This window comes from Triticum dicoccoides, chromosome 2B (genome assembly GCF_002162155.2).
Source record: "Triticum dicoccoides isolate Atlit2015 ecotype Zavitan chromosome 2B, WEW_v2.0, whole genome shotgun sequence".
NCBI lineage: Eukaryota > Viridiplantae > Streptophyta > Magnoliopsida > Poales > Poaceae > Triticum > Triticum dicoccoides.
Genome location: NC_041383.1, coordinates 812,956,338 through 812,963,865, shown reverse-complemented (window position 1 = coordinate 812,963,865; position 7,528 = coordinate 812,956,338).

The following is a 7,528-nucleotide window of genomic DNA, read 5'->3' as shown; positions in this document are numbered from 1 at the left end:
TACTTACTGGAGAGGCCGGATACGCGACGTTGATGCCGATGTCTTCGATCTCCATGGGCCAGCTGCTCTTTTGCGCCTTGAAAGCAGTTTCCACATTCCCTCGTGTGTGGTGCCGAGGAAGTGCTGCAGCGTCCATGGAACGTCCGACTTGAACTCTCATATGGGGAAAGCCCAGCGCTGGCAGGGGAGAATGCGGCGGACGAGCATGATATGAACCACGTTGGTTAGACCAACGTTCTTTCCCAACACGTTGGTAATGCGCGTCTGCAGCGTCAACACCTCCGTCTGGGACCCCTAGTCAAGGCCCTTCGCGTTCTAGGAGGTGAGCCTCATGGGGGGTCCGGATCTGAACTCCGAAATGGCCCCCCAGTTAGGGCAGCGTGGCTCGGTGATGTAGAACCACTCCTATTACCAGATCTTCACGGTCTCCACAATGGCCCCCTTTCGCCAAGTGGTGTTCGACAGGTTGCTAATAATAGCTCCGCCGCATTCCGCGTGTTGCCCGTCGACCATGTTCGGCTTCACATTGAAGACGTTGAGGCATAGGCCGAAGTGTGGGCGGACGCGGAGGAGAGCCTCACACACGACTATGAACGCCGATATGTGGAGAAATGAGTTCAGGGCTAGATTGTGGAAATCTAGCCCGTAGTAGTACATAAGTCCACAGACGAACGGGTGGAGTGGAAAACCTAAGCCTCTAAGGAAGTGGGGAAGGAAGACGACCCATTTGCCGGGCTCTGGAGTGGCAAGGACTTGACCTTCAGAGGGAAGCCAGTGCTTAATATCAGCGACGAGGTACCCCACACTCCGGAGATCTTTTATGTCCTTCTCCGTCATGGAGGAGGCCTCCCACTTTCCCTTGGAGTTAACTCCGGCCATGGTCGGGGTAGGTGGTGGTGGTGGAGAGAAAGACATAGACTTTGCGGGTGCAGAGAGCTTGGGAGATTGGAAGGCTGAGGAGATGTGAAGGCGTGGGGAGGAAAGTGGGTTCCCTTGCGCTCTTATAGGCAGTAAAAATACCAACCGCCCCCCACTCGTGCCTTGAATCTCGCCTATTCCCAATGAAGGCGTGCGCCACAAACGGTTGGATTACCCAAATATCATTGATATGCAATCCCGTATTAAGTGGGCATGATCTCTATTTTGACAGGACGTGCCAATGGGGCGTGGCCTCGAAATACGAAACGCGGGGCGTGAAAACGGTTCAAAATGCCGAAGGGTCAAGTTTGACGCTTCATCGAAAAAAGTTGCCAGTAAAAGATATTATTCTTATTTTTGATCTTGCCTTCCTGGCTAAGGGTTGTGTTTATTATGTCGGATACAATTCTTTTATAGAGGAAAGCCGATGTGTATTCTTTAAGGAACCCGCCTTGCAATGTCGAAGACTATCTGACCGCCGAATATATCATCATTGAAGATTAGTTCAGGGGCTACTATGGGAGTCCTAGATAAAGGGGTCCTCGGGTGTCCGGTCTATTGATGTGGGCCGGACTGATGGGCCGTCAAGATACAAGACAAAAGGTTATCTCTCGTCTCCGGTGGGGACCCTCACATGCGTTGATGGCAAGTATAGGTGTTCGAATATGTTATTCCATTCTATAAAACCAACTTTGTACAACCCTAGGCCCCTTCGGTGTCTATATACACCGGGGGGTTAGATCGGAGGCAGGATCACAACATTGCTAGGCTAGCTATCTAGGGTTAGGCGAATCGATCTTGAGGTAGATCTACACTTGTAAGTTGTAACCGTTATACCCTCGAATATAATCAAGCAGGAGTAGGATTTTTACCTCCATTAAGAGGGCCCGAACCTGAGTAAACATTGTGTCCCTTTTCCATAGTTACCATTGGTCCTCATACGCATAGCTTGGGCCCCCCTACCCGAGATCTGCCGGTTTTGACACCGACAACATTCCTCAACAAAATCCTGCAGGGAGTCTGGGAAGGATAGTTTGATGCTGGGAACTAAAGAGGAGCACAACCTCGTTGGAACTGAGGTGATGTCTGTTGAATTTGTGGAGTTATTCCAGTAATACAATCAAATGGCCCTCGACAAACAACTCGTGACTTGCTACTGTCTGTAAGTATTTCTTCTGTAATTAAGTCTCTATAGCTCAGCTCTTTCATTGCATGTATATATAATTATCCTCATTATATTATGCAGATTGAAGATCGTCGAATGCAAAAAAGCACAAATCTATGACATTGGGTTCAGTAACCCAAATACCATAAATGAATGGTCGGTTAAAAATAGAGTCAAAGATACTGAGAAAAACATGCTACAATCCTTACTTCGAAATCAAAACAAAGGGAAAATACTCTTTCCTTACAACTTCAAGTGAGTGTTACTGTCTTGTGCATATTCGGTTGCGCTTACTCGAGATTATAGTAATGTAAAATTGATGAGTTATGCATGCGTGCACAGATTTCACTTTATTCTGCTAGAGATTAAGCTTGACCGCGGAGTAGTAACTGTCTTAGACTCGAGACGAAAAGATCCCCACGACTATGCAAACATGACTGCAATGCTCCAGAAGTAAGTTCAATCGATCATTATCGCACCATATTGGCAACTTTATTAATTTCCTGATATCAAGTAATTATTTTCTTTGTCTCGCGGGGTTTAGAAAGAGTTCACCGGAATTGCTCCAAGACTGCCGGGGGAGCTGCAATTTACACACCCGAAAGTAAGTAGTACTAGCTAGTTCCGCACATCTCCCTCTAGTTTCATCAATACCATTTACCATGCTTGATTATTAGTTTGATTGAACTCTATTTCCTGTATAAAGTGCTTGTGGCAGGAAGTTGGGAATGATTTTTGTGGATACTACGTTTGCGACTTCATCCTCCACTCGACCTCTGAGCGGGGCTACTCTGACCGACAATATGAAGTATGTAAACAATATTTTTCACAATTTTATTTTATTACCATCATTTGTGTTGAGTTTCATTCATATATATGAATTGACCCCCTTCTTTAAATTATTTCTGCCAGATGCGGGATGAACTCCTACCACATGGTCGCATACGAGCAATTCAAGAGGAATTGGCGGGATACTTTCTTCACCATGTCATGAATGAGAAGGGAGAATACCATCTGGAAATTGATATAGACTTTAGATGTTAGGGATTGTGAGAGATGTTATATTGTATATATGTAGCTAGTAGCGTCAGATAGATATACAAAAACTTATTGTTGGACCAATCTCTCGGAGAAAGAGAGGTCACTTCTCTTTGTCTATGTTCATGACGATCTTGTGTTATTAATGGTTCCTTCATTTGCTTACTAGCTAGCATGCCGAGTTCCCTCTATATGTATAGTAGCTAGCGTCGATCAAGCACGGAGAAAGAGAGGTCACTTCTCTCTATTAGCTAGCTAACACAATATGAAACCCCTAAATTAACCCTCCAAAACCCTCTACCCCCCCCCTCCTCTAAAAAAACCACTAGCTGCTTACGCATGGATGCCTTTTGGTCCCGGTTGGTGTTACCAACCGGGACTAAAAGGCCTCCTGCCTGGGCGCCCCGTAGCGGCCACGTGGAGCCCCTTCTGTCTCGGTTCGTAAGCGAACCGGGACTAAAGGTTTTGGGCTTTAGTCCCGACCTTTTTGTCTCGGTTTTAGAACCGGGACTAAAGGCCCTCTTGAACCAGGACTAGTTCCATGTTTTCCACTAGTGCATTGGGAACTGACTGTTATACTTTAGTGTTTCATTAAGTTATTCTGTATCGTATGACTATTATTGGTGCATCACAATTTTATGTCAGATACAGTGGTGCAATAGTGGCCTAGTTGGATATTCGTTTTTTTTCATTTATGAATGGTGAGATTGCCCACCTGAATTTTCATTTCTTTTATTTTTTTAAATAATCCAGATATATTATCAAAATTCACTGAAAGTACAAATCATCTCAAACATAACAAAAATTACAATAAGATTCCGAGACCAACGAACAACCACTAAATAGTTGATCCCCACTATTTCTATTATCTTGGCATGCACACATGGCACCTCATCAATGAAAACCGACAACATGCATGAAAAACAGTTTTCCATAATTAGTTGATCTCATGCACACATTCCATCTCACCACACATGCTATCTCATCAATGATTCACTCAATATGGATGATTTTTTTTACATTGTATTATGACACTTATATTCAATAATTATTCTCAACCATTACAATAATAAACTACAATATATAATTTGTTTTAGTTCATATATTATTAATTCAAATATTTATGTTTCATACAATCAAATCGCTTCAAAAATATCACAATCTATTCCCATAGCAACATGCGGGGTGTCATCTAGTTATACAAAGGAATATTCAAACCTACAAGCGCGTCGCTATCATGAAATAAATAAGTAAAGTACTATGTAAAGCAGGGTAGACCATTTCACAAATGAGGTAGTCGCCTTCTCTATGATAAATCATCGTAATATTTTCATATTATTGGAAGACTACCTTGAGTTTTAAATGGTCTAAAATCTCTTGAAATTAAATAACCATAAATATTCTGGAAAGCATATGAGAATGTATGTTACTAAAATATAACCGCATAATAAGTTAATAACATTGGAAAATGAAGAAACCAGTCAGAATCATTATGGAATGAAAAGTGATGTGGGTAAGCAATTGCAAGGTTGATGTGGGTAAGCAAGGACACAAGTCAATCGGACGTGTGTCAGGGGGCAATAATTTAATACTAACTGGACAGTACTACTGAACCGGCGAGTTTGTTGTCCGTTGATCTTATTTTCCAGTCAAAAGTATGACCGGAAGCACACGTCGAGGAGACTAGACTCGTCGTCGATCTGCACCCAAAATAAAAAAAAACATGGTATATGTGTCTATAAAAAATACATGGGTTGGACAATCACAAGATCGACCTCATCGACGGGGAGCAGTATGTATGCGGTAGCCTTGCCGAGGAGAGTGGTGGTCCTTGTTGTGGTGCTTATAGCCGCGGTGCTACTCGCCACGGGCGCCGGCGGTGTGGATGGCCGGAGGATGCTTGGCGACCACCACGGTTGGGCGCCAAGCCCGCCGATTCCGGGCGGCCGCTTCAACCATGGCTAGTCTCTGCATGCATGCATGCATATGTGGAAATCGATGAATTGGGCCGGTGTGATCTACTGAATCATTTTTAGGTCACAACTCCTGGTTCGAGAAGCAGAAGGAAATTGTCCACGTACTATTGAATAGGCACGCAAGCTCTCGTACAGTTTGATAGCTTCACATCTTATATTAGGCATTTGGGAACTGGAAGTTGTATTGTTTTTATAGCATATTCTGTATCATACTATTGATGTATCAAAATCTTATGTCAGATTCAGTGGAACGGTTGTGGCTGATTGGACATGCGTTAGAGATTCAACGATTCCCCGAACTACTTTATAGTTTAGCTCAACAAGGTCGAAGCTACTTGCACATAGGAGAGGACAGTGAGACATTATCACTTTTTTTTTCCTCGGGCGTATGCAATCTATGTATCTTATGTAAAGAAACTGGAGTGCTGGATGCACTGTAAGTCATTGAATGGCTATTTTGCTAAGCATGCGTGCTTTAGTGTGTAGAGTATAACCTTAGGTATTCATAGCTGTTCGATCGAAGCATTGTGATGCAATGTCGGATTTAACAGTACACTTCTACCCCTCCCTCCGGTCTAGGTCGAGAGGAGGTGTAATTTCTCCTTCCACACTCATGCCAGTAACCGAAGTGGCCCTCCTCTTTTTATTTTCATCTCCCCAGCCACCGACGAGTCAAACGAAAAGTACTCACGCGGTCCCAAGAGTTTGCATTCTCACGAGCAATTGGTGTGGATTTCGCCGGTGGTCATCGATGATGTTGTGTGTTATGAGCAGGCATGCCAGTAAGCTCCGGCAAACGGAGGAGACTATAGTGCAAAGAGACGACCGTGCCAGCTCCTCATTCTTCGCCTCTGGCGGTATCATGCGATGTGCAGCAAGGGAAGAAGTTCCTGGCCGGAATTTTAATGTCAGCGTCGACTTAGTTGGCCTCGCACGATACTGAACAGGTGGAGGATCCCCAGGCCATACGTGTGACAATGATCATCTCATCCCCATCGCCTTCCTCCGCCTTTGGACGTGAGGATGTCCTGCACATGGCGATGAGGTGTGCCTCCTCTACGCCGCTTTGGCATAAGCATGAGGATGAGCTGCCAATGGTGGCCTATGGAACGACAAAAGAAATGTCCATGTGTTGTTTGGCTTTGGACATGCGCCCCCTTGCGTCGAGTCGCGTTCAAGCATATGAAGGCAGCACACGAAAATGGAAAATTGCGCCGTACCTACCGTACCAATAGGTACCGGCAACATGCTAGCCAATCCGATTGTGCCACCTCGCGCCGGATGTTATGGCCCTCCATTGTCCTTCCCACTATCTCTCTTCTCCCACACAATAAATCCAACTTTTTTTTCATCGGCTAATTTTAAACATCCATATCTTTTAACTAGGTATTAGTTTTCGAAACTTCTTTTTTATATTTGAACTCTTTGCATCAAAACCGTTAAAATGAGACAGGACTTGTGCCGGTTGCAGTACCTATCACTACCGGAAACTAGCCCTACCCCGACGGCCAAATCAATGCCGACGGCTGCCGTCGGCCTACTTTGCGCTATGCCGACAGCCACGTCTTGGCCGTCGGCGTACCTTGGCCGTCGGGCTACCACGAGCTAAGCCGACGGCACCCGTCGGCATACATATGTCGTCGGCCCAGCTGCGAACAAGGCGACAGCAGCCGCCGGCATAACCAGGCCGTCGGCATACCCGTGGGCACGGCGACCCCGCCCGTGACCAGCGGCTAACGTCGTCAAATCTATGCCGACGGCCTGGACGGCCGGCCGTCGGCATATATCGTCATGCCACGTCACAGATCCGCGGCGCACCGTCCATGAGCTAAGCCGACGGCTGCCGTCGGCATACATGCCACGTTAGCGATCCGCGGCCCGCCGCCCGCCGCCTAAAACCTGGCCGTCTCTATGCCGACGGCATAGGTAGACTTTTTTTTCATATGTCTTTTTTAAGCTTTTTTATGTATTATTATATAAACTAACATGTAGCATGTTAAATATAAACATACATATGAATATATATGTAGTTTGTATTTTTTTCATATATTATGAATATATATATATATATGGTTTGTATTTTTTCGAGCACGTTAATAATGTGCGGTCATGTTCTTTTGAATATAGATCATTATATTTTATTAAAATCAAAAACAGCTATGCCGACAAAAGTTTTGTGGCGGTTGCAAACGCCCGACACCCGTCTCCAGAGTGTGACCCCCCTCACGTCCGCGGTGTGCCCCCCTCATGGACGGCGCCGGCACCTGGAGGGGGGAAACGGACGCGTCGGGTCTACACGGTGGATGTAGCTGTGGGTTTGGCCCGGATGTTGCTCCTGGGTGTCCCTACGGGTGACCTGACACAACCGGGTGCAGAGGTCCACTGGTCAAAGCCCGTCCGTGGGAAGTCAAAAGGCTAGATCTCGTGGTCA